Here is a 26,975-nt window from a genome sequence, read left to right as displayed (position 1 = left end):
TATTCTTGTTGTATACTAACAAAAAATATTCTTCTTTACCCAAGGGATTATCAAATTAATTCAGTGTGTGTGCATGCTGAAGGGTATTAATTGAACATTCAATCTAAAGCTGATATTTCTTATGGAAACAAAAGAAAGCTGGAACACTGACTGCTTTGTCTCACCATTCTCAGGTTCACCCATAGCATACTGTTTTCAGTGGAAAACCTAAACTCATAGAAATTAGGGATTCTATGAGGATTAGGCATTGGCAATAAGGCTGCCAAAAGTCCCACCTGAAAATGTAGATTCTTCAATCAATCCATTCTCTGTCACATCAGTCCCTTTGCAATTAGTCATAGGATGACTCTGAAGTGGCATAATAAAACTTATACTATCCACAAATGTAGAACTGAATTGAAGGAGTGCACAACCTAGAAAGCCCAAGCCAAGCCTACAGTCTGGCCACAAATTGTTATTCAGAAAAACTCTATTCAACAGAGGCATTCTGTAGAAATCAAATGAGAACTTGAAGACAGGAATCCCTAAAGTAAAAGGAGTTAATGAAACATCACCTGGTTTCACAGGACCCTGAACTTATCAGGACATCATCACTACTCTAAGTACCACTTTTTTGCAGTTAGTGCTGTAGTACCAGATTTTAAGGGGTTTTTCTTTGCTTCCTTCCTGTTGTGCTCAGCTGACAAGCCTGGCTAAGCTGTGCCAAAAAAAAATAAATAAATAAAATACAGCATCAGCACAGAGCCTGAATCTTTGGTCCAAATGTTCTTTTTTACATCCCATGTGCAGATTCAGAACATCCATGTCACAAAGAGAAAGAGACACATGCTAATTTAATCTTGAAACATGAAAAACAGCCTGGTAAGCAGAAAGCAGCAAGAAAAGTTGCTTTCCCCCTCCCATTCAGCTGACAACATAAGCAACAAAAAGTGAAGCAGGTATGGTGGCAAGAGGTAACAGCTGCTGCCTTCTGTCTCTCAGAGCACAATATGGAAGTTTGGCAGAGAGCTGAAGCCTCATGTAAGAAAAACCCAAAAGACTAAATCTCTCTTTTTTTACCTTCAGCTGCACCAGCACTTCTAAATTTCCCTGCTTCCCAGGATATGATTCTCCATCCCCAGGTGTGCTAAGCATGTTCCATATTATCTGAAGGAACAAGAAACCCTGACTTATGGGGGCTCTTTTACCTTTTATTTTTCCTCTTCTAGATCATGATATTCTTATCTGAGCTTGCAGAGCACATCATCCAGACAAACTGCTCTCTTTCTCCTCCCAGTTGCACCCAGGAGCACACTTGCATGAGAAAGATAAAATGTGCCCAAGATTTGAAATATGGCAGTGAGCATCCCTTAACACAGCCATGGGAACTGCCAGCAAAAAGCACTTCACAGGGGATTTACAACATGGATTTTTCTGCTACACGAGGTGGAGAGAGAAATCTGCAAAGAAGGCAGATCATAATCAAAGTTTATTTATGATTTATGCTAGTAGCTGGAGAAGAATTTAAATAGGCATTTCCAGTGCTTCTTTGAACACCTGAACTACCACACACCCATGAAGCTCAGTAAAAGCCCTGGACTGTGCTACCCCTGACAAACAAAACCCACTGTATGCAACCCTGCTGCCACCTTATATTAACAGAGTGTTAAAATGCATGGCACATACGGAACTACCAGAAAATTTCAAGGAAATTAGTAAGATGAGTGACTTGATAAAATCTTCCTGTCTAAGCTAGACAGCCTAAGGCTGAGTCATGAAAACATAGGGGAAAAAACCCACCAAAATCCCATATTCCAACTTAAACACCCAGAGGACTTCTGCAGCCTCCTTTAGGCACCAATGGCTATCTCTGCATGAAAGCTTTAAAACATTCCTTAACTTGTTCTCTATTGAAGGATCCCATCAGATTTTCCCAAGTCCTCTCACAACCACGTGGAACAGCAAAGCAATGGATGTCTCATTACCAACAGCTGACAGTGCTGCAGTGATCCCAGTGGGATGTTCAAGGGCTATGGATGGTACAGTCCTTCAAAATCATGCTCATGAGAGAACAAGGCATCCCTGCTACATAAGCACTTCTCACTGACCTGGGGGGGGAAAGAAGTCCTTCATTACATTTACAAATCAAAATTACTCCACAAAGTATTTTGATCCCACTTGAATGTGCCCCCACCAAGCATGAGCCAGGCTCTGCTTCACCTGGCTGAGAAGCACGAGGGAGACACACAGCTGTTCCTCCAGCAGCTGGGAGCTTCCAGCACCAGCTGTATTTTGGGGCTGTACTTGAGGGGGAGCAAGACTGATGCTTTCCAGCACATGTAACCCATTTCTGTTTTTTTCCCTCCAGGCTGCCAAGCTATATTTAAATTCCTTTCCTCAATCGGAAGGAACTTAACCAACCTGGAAAACAACAAATCAATGCTACTTGCATTGTTTTTCATGTCTGACTCCACATTAATGCTGTGTCAGACACCATCAGCATCAGAAGAGGCTGCACCAGCCTTTGTCAGAATTGTTGCATTTTCTCAATGAAAAAGGGAAATAGGTAAGAGGGATGAGAAAATTATTCATTTCCCGGGATCTTTTTTGTGTTGCACCTCCCCTGTAATTTGGGCAGGGCTCCTGCCCCTGGAAACAAGAACAGGTCCTGCTCCTGCTGAACTCACACCACAGCCCCTGGAGGAGCTGAATGCTGCAGGAGCAGGTTCAGTCATGCCACAGGAGGGACATGCAGATTCTCTGGCATGGAAACACACTGCCAGGCTGAGGTCCCTGCAGGGGCACAGCTATGCTGGCAGCAGCATGGGCATTAGCAGTGCCAGCACCTCCTAAAGCCCAACTAATGCAGACAACTGGGAATGCATTCTGGACAGTTGAAGTTTTAATCCTCTCCTTGAAGCTCCACAGACCAGCCAAATTACAACAGTTTGCAGACCACCAAAGCTCTGCATCTGAGCTGGATTATTAGAAGGATGAGACCAGCCGTTTTAACAATTAATTTTTATGTGGCATTCTTAACTTCTGAGTATTTGAGCAGTGCTGTTTTTTTACCAGATATTATTTTTTTAGCCAAAAAAGTGCTTGAGTGCATTACAGCATCTTTGTTCACATGCAGTACTGAACTTCTTTGAAATATTCAGTTAATTGATTTCCCTTCTGGCAAGTCTCCCTGCACGTAGTTTTGCTGAGTGTGTAAACCTACACTCTCAAAGAGCTACTTATCACCTACATGATCTATTTATGGAAGAATGGACAAATATTCATTAATATAGAGTTAAAGTCTTGGAGACAAAGCATGGTCAATATGGAGCAAAGAAATCAGAGTAAAGAGCAAGAAACTTTCTTTGATGTACAATCCAAACTTCCACTGCCTTTGCTTTGCAATATGAAAGGAGTAAGAAGGATAAATGACAGAAGGGACAGGGATGCAAAATGCTAATACCCATTCACTTTGTCTTGTTTGTGGCTTGTTGTTTATTCATGGTTTTCACATTCAGTTTACCTCTGGAAAATCATATAGGAATTTATCACCATGTCCGTTCAAAATGCCATGTAAATATTAACTACCCTTAATTGCTTTGTGGTTGTTAATGAATGTTTTCCTTGATGGAAAGAAGTTTCTATAAGCAGCCAAAGCGAACAAATCCTTCTAAATTCTTCACATTTTTCTGTCACATAATCAAAACTGTTAATTCGGTCTGTTCCAGGAGAAGGTGGAGGAGCAAGACTCGGACAATGGCAAGGAGGGGTGATTTTTTGAGACAACTGACTTAACCTCCCAGCCTTGTGCATAAACATCTCATCAAAATTCAGTAAGTGGGTTCTTGGCACAGTGATGAGATTGGAAATCATGATGTAAAGCATTATATGTGCATTGGTTCTCTCATCCTGAACTATTCTGGTACCCAGACTTTGGGGTTTCTTTTCCATGATGAAGCAAGAGAAAACCATTAACGACCAGAAGTAAACAGAAGCATTGTCCTTGCCAGCTGAGAGAACAGGTCTCCACACCACATCTTCTACTAACGCTGTAAGACTTGGCTGTCTCTAAAGATGTGGGATTTTGCTTTCCAATTCCACTGTGCCCAGTGACAGTGGATGACAGATGTCACATAACCAACATTGCGGGATCCTAACACTGCAAAGCAAGGGGGCCAAATGAAACCTTCTGCAGAAGGTGTGCACAGTTTCATTTCTTCATGAAAAAGATTGTTAGCCATTGAAAGAGACTGCACAGGGAAGTGGTGGAGTCATCATCTCCAGAAACATGTGGATGTAGCACCTGGGGACACAGCTGAGTGGTGACCATGGTGGTGGTGCTGGGTTGATGGTGGGACTTGATGATTTTAAAGGTCTTTTCCAACCTTCATGATTCTGTGATTCCATGATAATGATATAAACTTTTTCCACAACAATTAATTAGCACCATTGTCATCTACCATCCCTTTATTCCCCTGAACAGATGCGGCAGATACATTCCTGTAAGGAGTCATTTAAGCCACTTAAATGGCTTAAATTAAAACTACGCAGAGCCTAGTTTTGTTGCAGGGATTTTGGCAACCTGCAGTCCCAGACCAGTAAACTGAAGCTGCTCACAGGCTGCCTGAGATGCAGCTCTGTGCCAGCACTGGGAACAGCACCCCATCCAGACTTCTTGCCCTTTCATCTACCCTTCTCTTCTGTCTTTTTCAAGGACATTAATTTTTATGCTAAACCAACATGTAGGTTGCATCACCTATCTCAGATACCCCTAGGACAACCCAAACAGGATTTTCTTCTCTCCAGAGGAATCCACACCCTGGGCATATTACTCATCACCATCACAGCATCTCCTACAATGCACCCAGACATCCTTCTGCACACGTTGCAATTTCCTTTATCAATATATTGAATCTCTGTTTGACTCTATTAATGCCCTAGAAAATGTCTGTGTGCCAGCTTCTCTATGTATTTGGAGAGCTGGTGCCATCTCTCACAGAGAAGGAAGAGACTGTATACATCAACAGAGAGAATAAATGGTACACTTTCAAGCCTGGCACAATTCCTTCCAGCTCTTTGAATGCATTGCAAATTTAATTGCAATTTCTTCTGTGATCTTCTATCTCAAGTTTATAGTTAGATCCTCTGGGCCTATGAGGAATGATGCTATGTGGTTACCTAGTAAGAACATTGGAATTCATGTCCTGAAGTTGCTTCATTAGTTTACTTCATGCTTTCCAAATGATCAAAGCAGATCTAAATTTTTCATTAAGAGGAAAATTGCACCTTTTGCATGGTAGAACAACTGGGTTAATTGCCAACATTAATATTATATTTGTTTCTCAAGAAGCCACCAGGAATTTCTATCATAACTTAATAAATATGAAACAAGGCATAGTCATTTAGAGAGCAAGGAAAACTGGGTCCTTCCTTCCAGCATTTATACACATCACCAGCAGTTTGGACCTGCTATTTCAGTTTTACATTTTGGGATGGTCAACCACCTACCTCCAATAGCTCATTTTTGCACAGAATGGGAAACCTTAGAGCAGTGCAAACGTGGAAGTTTTTCTTGGTAAGAGGCTTTTATCCAATTTTCCACATTCAGATTGATTATTTTATGTTTTAGGGAAAAACTACGTGTTCCTTTACAGTTAAAAACATGTAGCATATCTTGCAGCCTTTAATGAAGCCTGAGTATCTAGAATTTTCCTTAATAGTTTAGTAGCCTATAGATTATCACACTGATGTCCAGATTAAAAAAGACACTATAGGAATTGTCAGGTGAAGTTTCACAGACTGAATTTAAGCAAAGAACACAACTCTAAACAAACCTTCCCCTACAAACATGTACTGAATTTGAAATCTGGCCTTGGTGAGCTGATATCCACGGCCACTTTCTGGCAAGTCAAATGGAAGATGTGGGTAAGGAAAAGAAGAATGCTTTGGCTCCACAAAACCCACAGTTTCAAGCTCAGATGATTGGTACCAGTCAAAATTGCTGAGGGTTCTTAACCTGTGGAGTTTTAATCTGAACTTGAATCAGCTCCAGCAATGGGAGGGGAGCATCAGACAATGTGCTGATATCACTCATTTCTTTGTGAATTGACAACATCAAAACAATGCAGCAACCCCACATCCTATGGACACCCTCCTTCTCCCTTGGGCAGAAGTGACACATTACAGCTAGAAAAGGAACTTTAATGAACAGAAGTGAACTTCCAACCAAGGCAGTATTGATAAAATGTCAAGAGCAAGGGCTCTGCACCCAACTCATTTACATACACATGGAGAGAGAAACAAGTAGTTATGCTTCTCAGCTTTCCCAGCAGTGTGGCACATCCTCCTCAACCCAGGTCCAGGAGAATGGCAGGAAGGGAGTGCAGAAACAAGAATTAATTGCTAGGCACAAGATCTATCTGTGCTGCAGAGTGTGCAAGGCTGTGTGGGACACTGCAGTGTGCCTGCACACACATCGATACCATCTCGGCAGTATCCCACATACTCTATGTCTGAAACAAGAAAAAGAATAGAAAGGATGAGTCTGGTTCCTACAGAAAAAGTAGAAATAATGGGAAAAGGATGATAAAACCATGGGACTACAGCAATGCTGCACTGCGTTATTCAAAGCTCCCTTAACATCATTACAGACGAGGACATGCAGCGAAGGGATTTTCATGCACTTCTACCACAAAGTACATTTCAAGAGACAGTGCTTTAAACAGCCTCTGGTTTCATCTGTCTGTGCAGTGTACTTGATGTGCCAACCTCAACTCCTTTTGACCTTGTTTTATGGAGAAAGTCCTCCAAAAGCACAAAGTTGTACTTACCAGCTTGGTACACTTCTGACACCTCTCCCATGAAACCAAACTCACAGCATCTTTTTTGTATGTAATAAGGAATTTTGACATTTTCGATGAACACAGCTCTGTGGATGGCATATGGGCTTCTTATCAATTGGGCACTGGTCTGATTGGAAAAGCAGCAAAGAAACTTAAGCTTTGTTCCTGCTGTGAAAGACAGGGATGTTTTAGAGTCAGACTCATCAGTGTGCCCTATGTAGCTTCTCTGTGGTGATTCTACAGAGCCACAGGACAACACCACCTTGGTCCAGTTGAGCATGACTGACTAGATCACCTTCAGAAAATAAAAAAGGACACAAAAATGGAGGAGGGATTTACATAGAGGCAACAGAGTAGTTTTTCATGGTGAATACAAGTAGCAAACTCTACTGCAGTAAAGCAGAAGATTTAGGGCTTTCATCAGCTATTCCAAACAATGGCTCTAGCAGGAACTGCATTGTAAGACAAGGTTTCATCTCTTAGCACAGGATCCTCATTTCTGGATCCAGCAATTTCAAAACAAAACAGAAGAATGGAGCAGAACCATATTAGCAAATATTGGATCAAATTAATTGTATTTTGATGTTTTTACAGAAAATATCAATAAGAGTAAAGAAGCAATCATCAGAAAAAGGTTTACTGATCACAATCATAGCCATTTCACATCTGTGACAATATACTCCTTAATCCTTCCAATGCAAGCTGTAGTTTCTTTTTATGGAGTTATGTGTATTAGCCAGGTTTCCTTATGGAAAACATTCTTTATTTGCAATGTTTTAACTAAAAATAAGACAACAGCCCTGACAGAGCCTGGGTGAGGTACTATGGCACTTGGACATCCGTGAATCAGTTTGAAGGCATTCACAGAGGTGCTGAAACATTTATCAAAATGACATAGTTATAAATGCATTTTGGAGTCTTAACTATGTGGTCTGCCAATGTATTAATTTTCTGTTTTCATTGCAATGTGATGTTTACAACACTCCATTCAGTTTAATTAAATGTCTCCCATCATATTTACTCCAATCACACTTTATTTAGAGATCAATAAATATATAGTGAGACTTTGTTATTGATGATGATGTTTGGTTTTACTGTAACCTCATTACAGGATGTATTTTACAGCCTTCTTTCTCACAAATGATTGAACATAACTGCTGCAATATTACAGACCAAGTAAAATTAACATCCCTTTTTACTTCTGATCTTTCTTATTAACCATCACGTTTTAAAGTTATAATCAAGCCATTGTACAAGCACAAAACTTCACCTGACTTTAATTACTTGTTTTGTGCTAACAGACAAAAAACTGTTAAAAATTATCTTTATCAAGAGGAGTACAACTTGGTGTGCAATGTCACAAAGGGCACTGTCTCACCTCATATTTTAAAACCTACTTTGCTGCCACATGTAGGGACTGCAATGACTGGCAGATGTACTCATTTCATGTGGCTATTGGTTTCCAAAATCATTATTTAAATTTTCAGCAACATCCTCAGTTCTTCCTTGAGACATGCAGATGCACAGAGGAGTTTAAAGTCACTGACTGGAAATTATCTTGATGGAATTGCTTTAAAAGCAAAGCAGGAGGCATAACAGGAGTTCCTCTGTTTTAAATCATTGCATTGCTTTACATATTGTACATGCTCCTAAATTTCTGACTTTGACAAGATTTGAAATAGTTTTTCTAGAGGAATGCATGACCTCCATGTGGAGCTACAGAGATGTGCTTGGTGGAAACAGGCTTGGAAATTACACTGCTGCATTATAAAGTGAGAAATGCATCTTAAACACTCCTATCTCCAAGAAAAAGTGTAGATTTGGGATTTGGAATTGATAGTACAGTTAAATTACAGAATCATTTATGTTGGAAAATACCTCCAACATTGTTAAGTCCAAACTTTGAGTTCTTAGAAAAGAAACCCCTGGTTTCCACATGGCTGAACAAATTTAGGTATACTATAACAGACTGCACAATAGTATTAATTAGAAGAGGTTAAGCATTTGAGGAAAGAGAACATGTTAGCCAGTTCAGCTGCAGGTCTCAATTGATTCTATTAATTAAGTTTATCTTTGTAAAATAATTAAGTTTTAAAAGTCTGCAAAAAGACACCATTTTACTCATATCTTCTTTGTGAAAAGATCATTAAGACTTAAGACACCAAGACCTGAGGCTGGTTGCCATAAAGCCAACAGTCTTAAGGTATCTTTCAATCTAGCCAAAAAATTATGAGAGGTCATATGCTCAAATTATATTACATGCTAGTGTTGCTCAAATTATTTACAAATTTCTCTTTTCTCTGTCATTCTTTCTGCTTGTGCTGTACTGTTTCTTTCCAAGAAGAACAGGGAGAAACTTCCCATTGAATTTTTATTCTTTGAGATTCTCTGGAGTATCCTTATTCCCAAGTAACCTTCCTTTGCCCACTCACCCATCAGTATCTCCTCTCCTCTGTAAACAGGAAAGCAATATCTCAAGAAAAACTTGTAATGCTCTTAAAAATCCTGTGAAATTATGTGATTTAAGAGCCTTATGCACTGGTTGAATTTAAACATGCCTGGCTGGCCAGAAGTAGATTATTTTTGGAAAAAAATTATAAGCCTACCATGGTCCTTCCCTGGTAGGAATTTGAGCATTTTCCATTACAAGATATTTCCACCACTTTTACACTTGCCTGGTCCCACACTCTCAAAAAGCTGCTACCTCTTTGACACATCAGTTTGGTATCTCAGCCAAGTGTGGAAACTGCACCATCTCCAAGTACCCCCTTTCCCTTCCCATTCTCTATTTACCTCTCTCTCTCCTGCTCTGCATCTCTTTTCTAGTAAAGTTCCTGAAAATGTGGAGAACAACCAGGCAGCTAAATTGATGAAATGAAGTCTTTACTCATTTTAAATTTAGATGCTTTGGGTTTGCCTTTACTGGGCTTTATTCTAATAGAAAAGTCTAAGATCAGGTTTTGCCACAATAGCAAATAGTTTGAAAATCCATACTAGGATGAGCTGTCCTTATCAGATAAAAACACATTCTCACAGTGACTTTTGACTGACTGTACCACTTATCTTAAAATCCAACCAAGAAAGCTCTTTCTTCATAAGCAAAAACTGCAATCACCAGGACCAGAGACCTCTGCAAATGTGTGGTGAGAGCTGCTGGCTGGACAGTAGGACCTGCTGTCAGGGGTTTAGAAGGGAATTCAGACAACCCTTCAGTGAAAGTATCAGTGCATAGCTGCTATTGCATTTCATACTGAAAAAATCTCCTTATCAGGTGATTTTTCTGAGTCAGTATGGTTATTCCCAAACTGATTGCACAAGAAACCACCTTGCCACATCAGTAAACTCCTGCACATATTGTCAGATCATTTTTCAAACTTATCACGGGAACAGCTTTTCCCATTTTCTCTGCCATCTGAAGGGAACCATCTCAGCATATCACTGGGGAAGGCCATGCAGAACCCCCCAAGAAGGATGCAGAGTGAACTACAGATGCACATAATTTGCAGGAATATGCAACAGCAAACAGCAGCAACTAATCCCACAAAATCCTCCGAGAGAATGAAAAGATTTTTCACTCTCTAAAATGTGATAATGAAAAAACAATTCCCAGATGCTCCACCAGATTAAATCATCTTGTTTTGAAGTTTATAATCATATATGTTAAATGCATGGGTCCACTTTCAAGATTAATAATAATGATCTTACATTTTTAATAGAGCCCTTCATCCATGGGAATTTGATGTGAGCTTACACAGGCACTCCAGGACTGCTGCAGTTACCTCTGGCTTAAGATGTAGCAGCTGTTTAATATCACTGCACATGCTCTAAACAGCATAGTGTTGTACAGAATAAGTACATGATACTATGTTGGTTTTGCATGGCCTGGTTTTTGGTAGTGGGGGTCCACAGAGGTGGCTTCTGTGACAAGCTGCTGGAAACTTCCACCATGTCAGGTAAAGCAAACCTCTGATGGCTCTGAAGATGGACATGCTGCTGGTCAAGGCTGGGACAATGAGAAAGGCTGGTAACACCTCTGTGATAACATATTTGAGAAGAAAATTAAAACAAAGTGGGACACACACTATTTCTCTTGTAGCCTGAGGAGAAGGTGAGACATGTGAGGGAAACAACATGGCAACACCAGGTCAGTGGAGGAGAGGAGGAGGCGCTTCAGGTGCTGGAGCCGAGATTCCTCTGCAGGCTGTGGTGAGACCATGGTGAAGCCATGGTGTGCCCCTGCAGCCCAGGGGTTCCATGGGGGGTACAGAGAGCCATGCACAGCCCATGGGGATCCACAGGGGATCCAGAAAATCCACCTGCAGCCTGTGGCAGAGGTGCCCCTGCTGGAGCAGGTGGGTGCTGGAGGAGGCTGTGATCAGTGGAAGACCCAGTGGAGAGAGGGGCTGTTGCTTCCAGGCCGGAGCAGCCGTCTGTGGAGGATGCACCCGTGGAAAGAGTGACCCAGGTCACAGCAGTTTTGGGAGGACTGTCTGCCCGTGGGGGGAGTTCACATTTGCAGCAGGTGTGGTATGGCTGCTGCTTGTGAGAGTGGACCCACGCTGGAGAAGTTCACAGGGAATTGTTTCCCGTGGGAGGGACTCCACGCCATAGCAGGGGAAGCATTCCTCTCCCAGAGCAGCAGCAGAAAACCTCAGGTGATGACCTGACAAACCCCCATCCCCTATCTCCCTGCACTGTCAGTGGGAAGGAGGGAGGGGTTGGGGGCAGGGGAAAGTGTTTTTAAGGGCTTATTTTACTTCTCATTATCCTCCTCTGCTTCTGATAGTAATAAATTCACTTTGTACCTTTGAGTTGACTCTGTCTTGACCTTGACGTGTTACCTCCCGGTCCTTATCTCAACTCATGCACCCTTTGTTAATTGTTTTTTTTCTCCTCTGCTCAGCTGTGGCAGGGGAGGGCGAGTTAACATCTTCCATGGGTGCCTGGCGTTTGGCCAGTGTCAAACCACAACAGTCTTTTTGGTGGAGAATTGTGGGCTGTCATGAGGACTTTGAGTTAAGAATATTAATTGGGAGAAATAACAAGTATTGAATCATATTATTAAGTAGAATTATAGTATGAACATTTTACCATAATTGCAGTGAAAGGTCCAGGGGTGGATTTTTGTGTAATTTGTCTTTTTTGTTCTGTGCTGTGATTATTGTTGGATCTGGTGTGGGGAACTGTTTTCCTTCTGTTTAGTTTAGTTGTTTTTGTTGTTCTAAGTGAAAATTCTGTGTTTAATGTGGTTTTGATGATAATTCCTAAATACGTTATCAGTGTCAAACCACAATAGATACTCATCAGAGTAAGGAGGTTACAGAAAAGCCTCCCTTAGCTGTTCACTTTCCCATAGAAGAGCTCAAGAACAGAGCTGAAGAACAGAAAAAAGGATGACATGCATCTGTAGAAGAGAAGAAAACCTGAGGACCGACAGCATTTTATATCTGTTAGGAAGCATATGCAGCATTTGAGGCACAGAACTGAAACTGCAGCTTTCCAGACCCAATGCAAGAACCATGGAGTGGTGCAGAGCCCCAGCCTCCAGTGGCTGGGCAGCAGCACCACCTCCTTGGCTTGGCCACAGGAGAGCTGAACTGGCACATGTTCAAACTGTCTGTAAACAAACCCAGTGCTGTGGCTGACCACCTGAAAACATCCCTCGGCTTTTGGACCATGTTGGCTTTCTTCATTTCGAAAGAGAACGACTGTGATCAGAGAAGCTACTTGTAGTGGTTTAGGTTTGCTAATTTGAGTTTCCTGACCAGTGTACTAAACAATGCAGTGGGTTTAGCGCTGGCTAAAATCACCAGTGCACCTACTAGAATTATTTACTCATTTCCTCTTGTGAGATATGTATTAGGAGGAAGGTATAAACGTATAAAGAAAACTTTATTAACAGAACTAAAAGAATAAGAACCAGAATAAAACCTTCAGAACATTTTTCCTCCCCCTGCCTGACTTCTTTTCTTTCCCAAATGACAACCTAGAGACAAAACCTGTGATTTTCAACCAGTTACCACCTCTGTAATAGTCTTTCATCAGTTCTTGTGGAGAGAGAAGTTTCTCTCACTATGCCATGGAGACTTCTTCACAACAAACAGTTCTCATGTGGCTTCAACGTCACAGCAAATCAACCACCCAGGAAAGGAAAATCTGTTCACAGTGTGAAAGTCTCTCCCACGACTTGCAGCTTTCCCAAAGTTGCTTTCATGGGCCATGCCAACTTATGGGGTACAATTTTAAGGATGAGCTGTTCTAGCATAAAAAAATAAGTTTTCTTCTTTTATCTCTGAGAACAGAGGTTTTTCTTCCTCTGTCTCTGGGGCAAAGTTTCTCAGTTCTCTTTAATCTAATTTCATTAGATTACAGCTTTTCAGCATCCACACATTATAGCACGAGTGCCTTTTTCTCATGGGCTGAGGGTGAATGCTGCATTCTGCCCCCCACCCATGCACTTCATGAATTACAGGGAAAAAACAGTCTGATACATCAAAAATATATCTTCACCATAGCCTTACAAAGAGAATTTCAGCCCAAAACCAAGGCATCTCATCAATCCCTTCCTATTTAGACTTTGATTCCTTCTTCACTGACTTCAGTGTTCATGTTTTTTCTATGTGTTTTCACCTTTTCCTGATTCAGGAGAGAACTGGTGTTCTTAGGTTTATGTGTTCTCAGGCATTATCAACTGAAAGAGTTTTTATAGAGTTCTGCTGTGCTGAAAGGTTGATCTCATCCAGGCTGTGCACTGGGGCAATCACTTGCCATGCCTCTCTGTTGGTCAGGTGCTGTCTGCCCTCGACACCGTGCGAGCTGCCAGCCTTACCCCGCGCCTTTTCTTCATGCAGGGCACTGAAAAAAAATATAAGAAAAGCTGCTGCCACTGCCTTTGTCTTTCTGTTCACAGCATGGCTAGATAAAAAAAAATGGATAAACAAATAAAAGTTCATTGTGAGCCATACTGAGGTAGCCACAGCCGCGTGGCACAGCCTCAGGTGTGCCGATTTTGGCTGTGCAGTCTTGGCCATGTGGCTGCTCCTGGACTGGGTCAGCAATGGCCACTCCTGGCCCTGGAGCCAGGAGTAAATGTGAATCTCACAGAGGCAGACGCAGCTTCTGAATGGTTCAGTAGGTTGTCAATTCTCAGAGCTAGCCAGCTATTAGCTTTTGCTAGGCACAGAAGCTCTTAACAGCCCCTCCCAGAAAAATCATTACTGTGGGTGGCTTCTTCCCTTCTCACCAAATGTCAATTAATGCAAAACCAGTACACTATTGCAGAGCAAAAGAACTGGCATTAAAGATAATTTACCTCATCTCTGGACATAGCCTTGCAGGGTCACGGCAGGACAGGTCACCAAATACAGAGTGTCACTGTGGGACGAATGGAAAAGCAGGATCACCCCTCAAGAACAGTCTACAAACTGACCTTGAACTCCAATTTACAAACAAGATCTTGGCTCTCCACTCTCAAGCAGAGCCCTTCAGCTTTATCACAGGTAATTGGAGATGGTAGAAGAGAGGCCATTTAACCTCTTCATCTTTAAATCATGAAGAGTCAGCAGAAAGTGGCAACACAGAGAAAAGCCAGGGAGTCACGGGAGCTATAGTATGAAATAAAGAGAAAGAGGAAGCCTCATGATTGATTTTAATAGGCTTTGAATTAAGCTCTTCAAATTGGAGAGCAGAACTGAAGAGATACACAGATGGGCAGACTGAATGTCACCACTGCAGGTAATATTACCAATTCCCCACAATAAACTGCAGTAAAGGCATGTCTGAACCCTGATGGAGATACAAAAGTGGGAGATGTATTGCAATTATTCAGTTCTGCATGCTTTACTTTATTCTTTTTTATAAAGATAAGTTCAAGCCAGAGAAATTGTTGAAGGGCTTTGACTTTCCTTACACATCTCAAAGTCTTCATACACTTTCCAAAGAAATATTCCCAGAAAAATAAGTGCAGCTTGCTGTTAAACATTCTGGTCTGAAGGCTTAGCATGGCACACAGCCACTCTCCTCGTCACATAGTTTAAGGCCAAGCTAATCAATAACGGGTTCTTAATGCCAATGAATTCAAACCAGCAGTTTGTTTTTAAAATTAAGTTACTGAAACAGAACTAAATATTGCCTAAATCAAATTAGCTGCAGTAGCAATAAATAATTAAAGTAATAAACCAGTTCATAAATAGAGAACATAATACAATTAATTTTACCACCATGTTTAGCAACATCAATACTGCAGCGAGATGGAGTGCAGGGAGCTAAGGCAGTTTTGCATCCACACACAAGCAGCACAATAGCAAAATGACTGCATATATATATAAAAATCAAATCCAAGCAGTAATAGAGTACTTTGGAAGAGTAAGTAGCTGTTGAGAGGCAGATAACTGGCTCAAGCAGGGACACATTGTGTATGTGAAATGCATTTTGCAAGGCTGAGGGAAAGATAAGAAGGACGGAGCAGGATGAGTTATTTGTGGTAAAATCTTCACTCGCTCTAGAAAAAGCACTGTGCTCATGATCTATTCCTGCTGATGCCACCATGTGCCCTTTTCTGTGTTCCCCATGACCACAGACAAATCTGTAAAGGCTTCAGTCTTCTCTCACCTGCTCTGGTAAGCCACCAGGAGCAAAATCTAGGACAGTCAGTACTGAAAAATGAGCTGGTGGGTTGCTGCCATGCTTTCCTGGTTCAAGCATTACTGCATTTACACTAAATCCATGCATAGGCTCCTGATCCCTGGTTCCTGAACTCCCAGGATTTGGGGTCCCTTGGTTTAGCTGAATGGAAGATCACAGATTGCCACAAAATAAAGACCTTTCTTCTGTCTGAATTGTCTGAATCTCCTATTTGAAAGAAAAAAAACATGTGTGCATATCCATATTCTTTCATGACTCTGGATCACATGTACACACATCTGCTTTTTCTTTGCTAAAGTAAAATCTTTAAGGATGAATAAGATCTGTTCAAATAATGATATACAAAACTGAAGAGATTTTGCAAATGTCAGCTGCAGAGTATTGTTCCAGCACTACAGTGTTAATAAAGTCTTCCTCTATTCAAAGAAAGGTGTTACAAGATATCAGGATAACACTTAGTTACCTCACCCTGTTGAAATGTTTATTAGTTTTTAAGGAAGGTAAGTGCAACTCCTGCAATCTCATCTCTCTCTCAATGGAAAGCACAGCCTTCCCCAGAGAGAGCTCTTAGAAGCTGTTTTGCAGAGCTGTGTATTACAGACTCATTAGAAGCTAGTCCATACCACAGAAACATTTATCCAAAATAATTCAGCACAACTAAACAGAGCAGTCTGACAGCAGAGTTCTCCTCTAAAGCTAATTCACCTCCAGCATCCTTAGTGCTACTTCTTAAAGGCAGGGAGGGTTTCTGGAAGGGGCAGTGATGTCTGACAGACATAGGGGTGCTGCTCTGGGAGGTGGTGGCTGGGATGTGAAATTCTGTCACTTTGTCTTTCCTTTAAGCTTGCCCTTGCTTCAAGAGAAGATCTGAACACAAACACCATGAAGGTTCTCTTCAAATCACGTTCAAACAGTAACACAAACCAGGCATTTCATTGTTATTCATTGCACACAGCCATGTCCCTCTGTATGTTCTGTATGATCTCTCCAGTCATCAACAAAATGGGAGCACCTGAAGACCAAATTTGCAAAAACAGCCAGGCACACAACTCCCACTGCTGCTGCCAGAGACATGGAGTGAGCAGCATGGGCTGAGGGGAGTGAAGGCAGCTCAGCAAGCAGACCTGGCACACAGCAATGCTGAAGGGTCATGGGAAGGAGGCCATGACTTCCAGGGAAATTTGGGGCAGGACAGTTTTCCGTGCAGAAGTGAGGCCAGCAATACCCTGTGGACCAGAGCACACAGCAAGCTTTCAGCATTGAAATGATGCCAGTATCTCTCATGGCATGCCATGCTAAAATGCCCTGTGTTTCCCTTTAGAGTGAAGCTAAGGATGTCAAGCTTTATTCCTTCGAGTTCTTCAACAGGAAAACCACTGGCTTCAAAAATGCACACAGGAAAAGCACTGGAAAGCACCAGAAAATGCCAGCAGCCACCTGGCAAATGATTTCTGCAGAAAGCAAATCCATCTCCTAGCATCCATGAATAACTAAGTCAATCAGGTTGGTAAAGCAGGCTAGACCAGGGGCTTTTGCCTTCCCAAGTACTTGTTTCCCTTTTGCTCCATTCACTCTTCCCTCTCACCCTTTCTAATTGTTACAGGATAGAAACTGGATCTCACTCACCTTCATGCACCTCCCTCCTAGTCCTCCCTGCAGCAAGCAAAATCCCTGGCAGCCTTTCCATTTTGTTGTTTTCATGGGGATCCCATCAACCTTCCTTTAGCCATGAAGTTTCCTTCCAGAGAAGAGTTTTGAAGTTCTTTCTTAAGAGACTTGAAGAATCCCTTTCCCTGTCCACCTGCACATAATGCAGTATGGCAAAGCAAGCACAGCAGGAACCAGAGACATTTCTATGAGGTTCCCAAAGATGTAATGTCCCTGTATAATTTTACGTTCAACATGACAGTATCAGGCACACTTCATTCTGAACTGTGTTGCAGAAAGGAGCTCTACTGGATAAGGGGCCAGAGAAGCACAGCAGATGATGTCCTCACCAAGCACAGAGGTCCCCACTCTAGGCTTCTGATGGGCAAACTGTGATCCTGCCACATGCCTTTCCTTCCACACATCCATCAGTGGGGGACAACAGTCTGAGTAACAGCCTATCCACCCCTCCTGTCTCAGTAACTTAAATAAGAGAGAGATGCCCTGCAGATCTTACAAGGGATGCCAATGAGGAATATTCAAACCCCACACATCAATACCAAGCAAGTTCTGACCCAACTATCACAGTGGCCCCCAACCTATCAGTAATTTTAGCAGCTTTCTGTTCCTGGCTCTATCATTGACTCACAAAAGTGTCATCAACTGAACCTGGGCACAAAGCAAAGTACATTGCTGGCACACATGAACACAGCTTTATTTTAGAGGGACCAAAATACTTCAACCACCCCACGCAACATTTCTAAGTTTACCCAGTGTTATCCCCATTTCACACATGAGAAAGGTTACTTGCTATGATTAAGATAACACAGCAACTTTTAGGGTAAAAACCCAACAGTCAATAAAATTCAGTATAAAATGCTGAAATCCATCTGAGAACATACATCTAGTCAACATAAATATACAAAGATTTCCGGTTATTTTCAAAATTGTGTGACTAGGACTTAAATCGTTACTGCATCCAAGTCACTCAGCTATAGGTATTAGATTCAAGATAGTCAAGATACATCTTAGGGTGTCCAAACCCATTAAGACAAAACAACAGGTTGATCAGTTACACCCTTGCCAAAGTAAAGCAACTTAATGCTGAAATAATGCACACAAACCCAGTAAATCCATACACTCAGCACAAGGAGGGCTGGTACAGGATAAAGCACTGCAGCACCAGCAACCCAGAGGAATCAGCATCTTCCTGTTGCTCTTCCCGATGCTTTTCCACTTACAGCTCATATTTAGGTCAAATGATACTACATTTCCTTTACACCTCCCTCACTGAAATCACGACAAAGGCAGAAAATAGCAACTGAACAAGGTTTGCACACAGAGAAATCACTGAGATTAACTGAGCTCCAGAATCAATAGGGCAATTTTGTCACTCTCATAAAATTTCTTCTTTGCTTCTGCTACCAGAATAGATGGAGCCTCTCAGCACCAAGAGAGTCTAGTTCACAGTATTTTTCTTTGCTTCCTCAAAAGCTTTAGTAAGACATGACATGTCAGGGATGGGGTCTTGGCTCATGGCCTTCAATGATCAGCTGCCTTGCTGTGCTCCCAATCTTAAAATACAAACAACAGCAAGAAACAGCAGCAGAAACTCCTTCCTGTGCATTTTTCTCCTCCAGGTGATACAATAAAAAATGTGTCCCACATTAGTCCCACCTAGAGAGACCTTTCTTCTCACCATGTAAAAAACCCTCACTTTTTCAGACAAATAATTATGCAATTACACAAATAACTGTGGGACTGCATATGTCACTAATACCAGTCCATCTCACTCAAGAGGGTCACATCTTTCTTGCAAACTAAGAGATAGCAATTACAGAAGGAAATGCTAAAAGCTGCACTCCAGTGTTTCAGGATATTCTGCTACTGAAGTTTCTTGCCTCTTTTCCTAATACAAGCACACAATTTTAATTATTTAGAGCTCACAGTCAATAGACTTGGATCAGCAACAATGACAGACTGCCACTGTCAGGCAGCGAGACCTAAAGGATTCACTAACACTGTAAGGAAAAAGGCACATCAGATTATCAGATTACAGGATATTGACACTTGTGATAGTATTAGAAAGTTAAATATTATGATAATTAGTTTTCAGCTGATTTTATCTCTGAAATCACATCAGCTTTGGTGATGTTTGTACTCCACTGAACCCTGTTTACATGTGGTTTTTTCCTGCCAGAGGATGCAGAATAAAGAAATATTGAGGGGAAAAATGCATCACTGAATAAGTGATCATTACTTTATAACTTCTTCTATCAGACTTAATTCCTATTAAATCCTGACTGAGGTCTCAGTGCAAGAAACGAGTATTGTAGCTAAAGCCCTCACCTCTTAGTGCCAGCTGGCAGCCCGGACAGCTTGGCTGCACCCACAGCACAGAGCTGGGATCCAGGCAGGCAGTATCACACCCTGACAAACATCATCTGGTCTAAATATCTGCTCTATTAACTTGAATTTCTAATAACCTAGCTTCCAAATAAGGTCTAGCTCTGTGCAAAATAACACCCCAGACAGCTAATGCAAAGACTGTGCCACACACTGGGCATTCAGCTGCAATCCTCATGCACACGTGGGCCATGGTGGAGGGGGCTTGGCCCAGCCCAGAGCCGCTCCCAGGGCCCAGCAGACCCCAGCTCAGCACACGCCATCGGTGGGGCATGGCTTAGTGTCAGCAAGATGTCAGCATCCACAGCCCGGCCCAGCCTTGGACAGGGGCCTGTGGCCTCTCGTCCCCCACCCAGCCACCACTGGGGCCCAGCCCGGCCCTGTGGGCCATGGTGAACTGGGGCCGGTTTGATCAGCACCCCGTTACCTCTTCAAAGCTGGAAGCAAAAGTGAGATTTCCTGAGCTTGCCTGCCTTTAAAATGTGGATCACACAGAGACAGACCCAGCTTCTAAATGGTTTAATAGGATGTAAATTCTCAGAGCTAGCCAGCTATTGGATTTCGCTAGGCACAGAGGAAGCTCTTAGCAGCTTCTCTCAGAAAAATTATTTCCATGGGTGGCTTCTTCGCTCCTCACCGAGTGTCAATTAATGCAAAATCAACACAGTTTACCTTATTCTTGCTCAAGTACACCTTATAAGGAATGCCAGAGAGTGCCTGTTTTATGTGTTGGAGATGGGATTTTGAAAGTGAGCTAAAAACATTTAGTTTGGGGTTGAGTTTATTTCCACTGAAAACCAAACAGAGCAGTTCTGACCAACCACCTCTATCTACTTAATGACCTAAAGCCCTTGGAGCCACCAAAGTCATGCACACTCCTCACCCCAGCAGTGAGCAGCCAGCCTGGGCCAGCACAGGGCTTGGGAGAGCTCCCAGGAACATGGCAGTGCCAGGCTAATGCCCGAATTCAATGATCCTAAAGGGCATTTTCCAACCTTAACAATTCCATATTTCTGTGATCACATCCCCCTCCAAGCCTTCCCTGAAAGAGCAGACTCACAGACAAAAGCTCCATCTGCACACAGCTGCCGAGGAGAATTTTAAGCCAGCGAAGGAGTGTTTGTTTGTGCTAAGAAAGAGATTTAATGTCTAAATTAAATAAGTGCACTATGCTTAGCTCCCACTGACAGAACGGCTGGATATTAATGGCTCTCCCGCTGGAGCTGGCTCTCTCTGGAGAGCCCTGCTCACACCATCCGTGTGCTGATCAGCACATCAGCAACGGGGGCACGCGCACACCAAGCCACGCACCCCCTCCCCACTCCTCCCTGCTTTCAGTCAGCTTCCTGAAAGGAATTCTTCTGCTGTTTTGACAGAAATCCTTTTGTCCCCTGGGAATACACTAAAAGAACAAACAACAGGTTTGGTTTAGGGAAGGTCTGAAAATTATTGCTACAAAATCAGGAAAGTGAAATGGAATATCCACTGGTAGAGGACAGAGTCCAAATTAGCTCCTGGAAGCAAAGGAAAATAAGTTGGATACTTTTAATAATTTTCATCATGTTCCTATTGTTAAATGAGTACAATAAAACATGTTTCAGTTATTTAATTCAAAATATTAACTGCTGTGACATTTGAAGCTGAAAATAATCCCACAGGTTTCCCAAAAAGAGAGATTCATGTTTGTGCAGAGACGTTCAGCAAGGCCAGCAGCACCGTTCTCCCAACAAGAACAGCTTCTCAGCCTCTAGTGAACAAACAGCGTCCTGAGAAATAATCACATTAGAGCTTCTGCCTGCTGGAAAGACAGAGGGCTGTAATTATTATTTCTGTTTTAGAATACTAGGGGTACTCAGTTAAAGATGTCTGAAGGATGGTGGGGTCATCTAATCAGAGGGAGCACAGGTCAGATGTGATAAACAAGGCCTGATGAACATGCTTCCTTTGAAGAGGGAATTATAATGCCTAACATAGATCAGGCAGGAGCTGTTCTGGTGATATTATTTATATTGGGTGAACATTAAAAGGATGAAAGAGTCATTCTCAGCATTGTCTCACAGTCAAATAGAAATGTTTTTGAAGTTCACGCAAGAGTCCATTACTTCACCAGCACATGTTAGAATGATTTGGTGATAATACAATCTCTGTGACTCACCAAAAATGATCACTTAGCACTCACACTGTTTGGAATGTACTTGGAGGTGTCATCCAAAAGCAAACTTCCCCACGCTGGAAGCATTTATTATATACCCAAAAGGAAAAGAGTCTTTCTGCTGTCTCTGCTCCTTTACTGCTGCCTTTATGTGAAGACTTAGCTCTAATTGGGACACCTTGTACTGAGAAGCAGTTAGGGCTTTCTGGATAATTTAGTGTACTGGTAAGAGCTATGATTTAATCCACATGCTTTACCGTACAGTAAAGAGTTGCTCCTTACTGGTTTTGAGACCTCCAGCCCACCAGAAGATGTTACAGTCCTATATCCAGCACACACACTGCAGCCCTGGCTGCATCATGCCATCATGATGGTAAAATCCAGCTTGGTTTTACAAGCATGTGAAAATCTGTACTTCTTTCCAACTTTCCTATGACTCCAGCTGCTTGTTCCAAAACCAGCATCAGGAACAGGCACACTAGTCCAGCCACCCTGAGTAGTGAGACCATAAGCCCCTCTCTGACAGACACACTCAGGGTCTTATCCTGTCTGCTGCTGAGCACTTAAAGCACTATGACAGAGTTAGGAGAATGTACTTCTTCATTTATCAGAATTTTCTGTGGGTCACACAGTTGTCTCATTGTTGCACAGTGTTCAGATGTAGCCTGGATCCCAACTCTGATAAACAAGAGAAATCCCATCAGCATCTTGGGGTGCACACACAGGCACCTCACAGGCTGGGATATCTGCTCAAACCACAGCCACCCTTTTCTTTGTACAAACTGGTGCTTTCCCATAAAAATGTCTCTGGCAATGGATCATTCCTCACTGACACTGGTGCCAACAGAGTTGGATGCATTGATAACAGCAGAGAAACTGCACAGGGCTGCTTCCAATTTCTGGCTTCACTGATTCTATTTCCCAGGGAATAAGGCTTGCCACAACGTTGATTCTGTTAAAAGCAGCTGATGAACTTCTGTATTTAACAGGCAATAGGAGTTCAAACCTAAATACAACTATTATATAATTTACGGAAAACTAATAATTTCTGAAAAACAATTATGGATAAAGAAGAAATAATTCTGTGGAATAAAAACCAGGATAATAAAAAAACCTAGCATCAATAACTGAGAGAAAAAATATTCTTTAAAGCATTCAGATATGAAAAGTAAAGAAAAAAGATCATATTACAGGCAATTCACATCATAGAATTTCAATGGGAAAAGCAGAACAACTAGAAGCAGGGCACCGCATGCCACTGTCACCTACTTTGCAGTTGCAATGAGAAACTAAATTGAAATCTTGTAAGAAGTGACATTTTGAAAAATTTCAAAATCTGCAGATGGAAAACACAACACTTTTTTGTTGTACTTTTTATTTTCCAAGCTAGAGCATAATTTGATGCTATTATCTGCTGGCTGCACAAGATAGATTTCAGCCTTTGCAACAACTATTGTGCACACAAACCCCAGGAACAGATATATTGATAACAGAGCTGGTCCCCTGTGCTGAACAAATTTAAAAAGCCAAAATCCAGCTCATGCCTTTGGAAGGAACCAACTTTGAAATCCATAGGTCCAGAATCACTTTTCACATATAATGGTTTAATCCTGGTAAAATGTGTTACTGGATGAGTTCCATGATACCTGAAATGAGTCAAATAGTTTTACACTCAATTAGAAAAAGCATATGGGTTGACATTCAGCCCTAATGACTGTCACATTGCTGGAGATACTTTATCAGACAGAACTTAGAAGCTCACCAGTAAGAAGGCACTTCTTAACCTTACTAGAACTGTAGAGTAAAAAGAATGATAAAGATATACCACCTATGAGGGAGAAGCAAGGATAATAATGAGGAGGAGATGGGGGCAAAAATACGAGGATCGCTCTCATGTTACTTCATAAACATGCAGTGCCCATTATGTCATATACAAAACAACAAACCTGTCTAATATTCTTCAGAAGTTCTCATCAAACACAAGAAAGCAGCATGGCATGGATAAATAACTCCTGTCTCATGACAAACAAGGAAATATTTATGGAAGGCTATTAAACTTGGATTACTGAGACACTGGAGGAGTTGCAGAGCAGCCAATCAGCTCTGCTGACTAAATACGTATTTATAAATGCTTTACCTCTTTTATTTACTCAGTAGACCAAAATGACTTATTAATTCTGTTCTGCTTTTATTTTGGTCTATCAAGTACCGTAAATGTGCAGCTAGATGTGTAATAAAAACTCTTTTAGAAAAGTAATTACATTACTTTACACAGAGCAGATTTTTCTTTCCCAAGTACCATGAACAACTGGACCATTTCACAGGCTCCTAAATTCTTATTAAAAAATATACTGACACATGCTAATTACTGAAATGAAATCTTGCTTAGAAATGTAAAGTCCAAAAGAACCATCTCCACACAAAGCAGGGCTCCCTGAAAACCACTAACTTAAGCAGACTACCTGCTATGGCAGCAGCCAGGGACATGGCTATGGCACCAAACACCTGAAAGGTTCATTCTTCACATCCTATTAGGAAGAAATTCTTCCCTGAGAAGGTGGCGAGGCCCTGGCACCCAGGCTCCCCAGAGGAGCTGTGGCTGCCTCATCCCTCAGTTTCCAAAGTCAGCTTGGACATGGCTTGATGCAACCTGGGATAGTGGAATGTGTCCCTGCCCATGGCAGGGGACTGTAATGAAATAACCTTTAAAATCCCTTCCAACCCAAACCATTCTTGGATTCTATGATTCTGCCAGGTTTGGCTAGAGCAGGATGTGGTGTAAGTTAAGCACTGAAAGGATCATTGATGGCCTCAGCCACTACCCTGGTCACCTCCAGGAGAGGCCACCAGAGCTCCCTTAGAGCCTCCCCTGCCATAAATCTCCACCTCTAGCTGGGCTAACCCAGTGACAGGCTCAACACTTCCATCTTCCACAGGCCAAGGCCATGACCACCTGGGAGTAAGTACCTGAACTAAGAGAGCACAGAGAGGGTTATTCCTCTTTTATCTTCAGCTCATATTTGAGCAGTGAGTTGAAGCTCCAATAATATTAACCTAATTGCTCTGCCTTACAGTTAAAGCTTAGTTCAATAAGAAATGGCATGCTGAAACCTTCTAAGTCTGAAATTGAAAATACACCATGCCCTCACACTTATTAAATAGACTAGTAGCATGTTCAAAAATCATGACTCCAAAATCTGACTGGACCCAGAAGCCATCTGGACTTTGGGTATTTTGTCTTAAAGTCCGAGTTTCCTCATTTCTGTAATATTTAAAACATGCTGGATAAACCGATTCGTTGGAAAATGTTTGCAGTATTACATTATATTGCCATTATCAGAAACATCTGCTGCCAGTTTTTTATTCAGCTCTTACAAATGAGTTTATGTTATAGCTGGTCTGAAAACTCTGGGTTTATAGTGCATTTGTACCTTTCAATATGTGCAAGCATCACAAGTCCACTCTGTTTCAGAGGGGCTTCCACATCAGGCAACACTCTCTGTAACAACAGATACGTGGCTGGACACAAAAGCAGAACTTCACAGAAAGAACAATGCACTGAAAACAACCAAAAAAATCAAATCCAACATGACTTCAAACCTCACTGTGTATTTCAACCTGGCTGCTGCTAATGATACTTAAGTGAAGAAAGCCCATTTGTGTGAAAAGATGTCCTCTTAAAGACAGGTTCTCTTAGAAGACCAATGCAAACCAGTCCTGCTTTACAGCTCTGGGTCAGCTGGAGAAAAGTGCTCTGGAGATGCTGAAGAGGCAGCCAAAACAAGGTTTGTACAACAAAGCAGCATCTTCCAAAACACTGCCCAGGTTAGATGGAAAAAGTAGAAAAGTAGAGAAGCTTGTGGGAGAGAGTTGAGGGATGACAGAAACCAACAGCACAAGCAGATTTTTCAGCTGCCAAATCAGCAGTTTTTTCTGATTTCAAATGGAAAAAGAGAGATGCCTTCAGGCACATCCAACTTCAGCACTCTGCACTGGGGATACTTATTTATGATGTTTAGTGGTATGGAATACATATATATGTTATTTTGTATCTCCCTAAAAATCCTCACAAGGTCTCATAGATTTCTGGCTCTTCTCCATCTTCTCCACACTGGGAACTGAAGTCTGTCCACTTCCTAAGCTTGCCTACAAGCTCCTTGATCTCACCTCCTGTTGGGAAACAGTTTCCTGATTTTCTGCCACTCAACAAGTTCTAACTTCAGCTCCTTCAGGTCCATCAATCAGCTGCTCTAGCAAAGCCACACTCTATTATATTTACTTACTAAACAGTCATGCCCATTCTGCCATGGAGAGAATTCATTCCTCCTCCTGCCCTAAAGTACTCAACTGCAGAAACTGATGGATCCATTTACAGGAACCTTAACTCTGCAAACCACTATTTCCACCAGTCAGAGAGATGGACATGTAAAGACTTTGCTGTGTGTATGGCAAAGCTGGGCTAAACCACAGCTGCATTCACATTTTCAGAAGCAATCCACCTCCATGAACAGTCATCTGCCAGCCAAATGTGACCACCAGACCAGACCTGTTTGCTTCAGGAGCTGCTCAGGAACTCCCTGGCTAAGCTGCAATTCTCTGTTCCTCATCCCAGACACATGTGCAATACAAACAGCAGCAGTAAGACTGCTCAGGAGCATTCACATTCCTGTTTAACTTACTACTGTGCCTGATGCTGGCTAATGTGCCAATTGAGGTTCTTCCTCCTCCACCTGGTTTTACTCCCTTCTTTTAATTCCTGCCACTTGAAAGCATGGAATGTGCCAAGTTATAATTAAACATCACTGCTGACAGATGTGTGGGAGCAAGCAACTTTGCCCCTTCCTGACTAGGGCTAGGCTGTTCAAGTGGGATGAAGTATAAAAAAAGCTGAGAAACTGTGGCACAACATCAGATTAATATCTTCACCCAAATAACCTTTCCTGGGTAACAGATTTCAAAGCATATATTGACTGTGAATGGCAAAGTTGGAGGTAATAAAACTGTCTATGAAAATAAAGCAGCTGAGATGGGAAAAGACAATAAACTTTGAAGTGAAGACTGAATAATTGTTAAAACCAATATAACAAACATGGAAAATATTCCAACTTGTGATTCAACAGAACAGATATTTTTAATGTAAAAGCTGTCCTTCAGACTTTGGAGGAATGTCCTGAAATATAGCCAGTGTGTTTCTGAACATCCAATTCTCTACAGATCACACAGATACAAATATTTATTTTCATATCACATCATCCATCACATGGATATAACTGGGATAGCCAGACAACCAAGAGCCTGGGGGTACA

At 41.9% G+C, this 26,975-nt stretch overlaps 1 protein-coding gene across 3 annotated transcripts in view; it reads right to left on the bottom strand.

Annotated features, from left to right (window-relative positions):
• Positions 1-26,975, bottom strand: part of FSTL4 (follistatin like 4) — a 198,008-nt gene that overhangs the window by 150,815 nt on the left and 20,218 nt on the right. The gene's annotated exons all lie outside the window — the stretch shown is intronic.

The sequence above is a fragment of the Parus major genome, chromosome 13, assembly GCF_001522545.3.
Source record: "Parus major isolate Abel chromosome 13, Parus_major1.1, whole genome shotgun sequence".
Lineage (NCBI taxonomy): Eukaryota > Metazoa > Chordata > Aves > Passeriformes > Paridae > Parus > Parus major.
The sequence above is the reverse complement of the archived record's forward strand: the minus strand, read 5'-3'. Positions and strand labels throughout refer to the sequence as shown.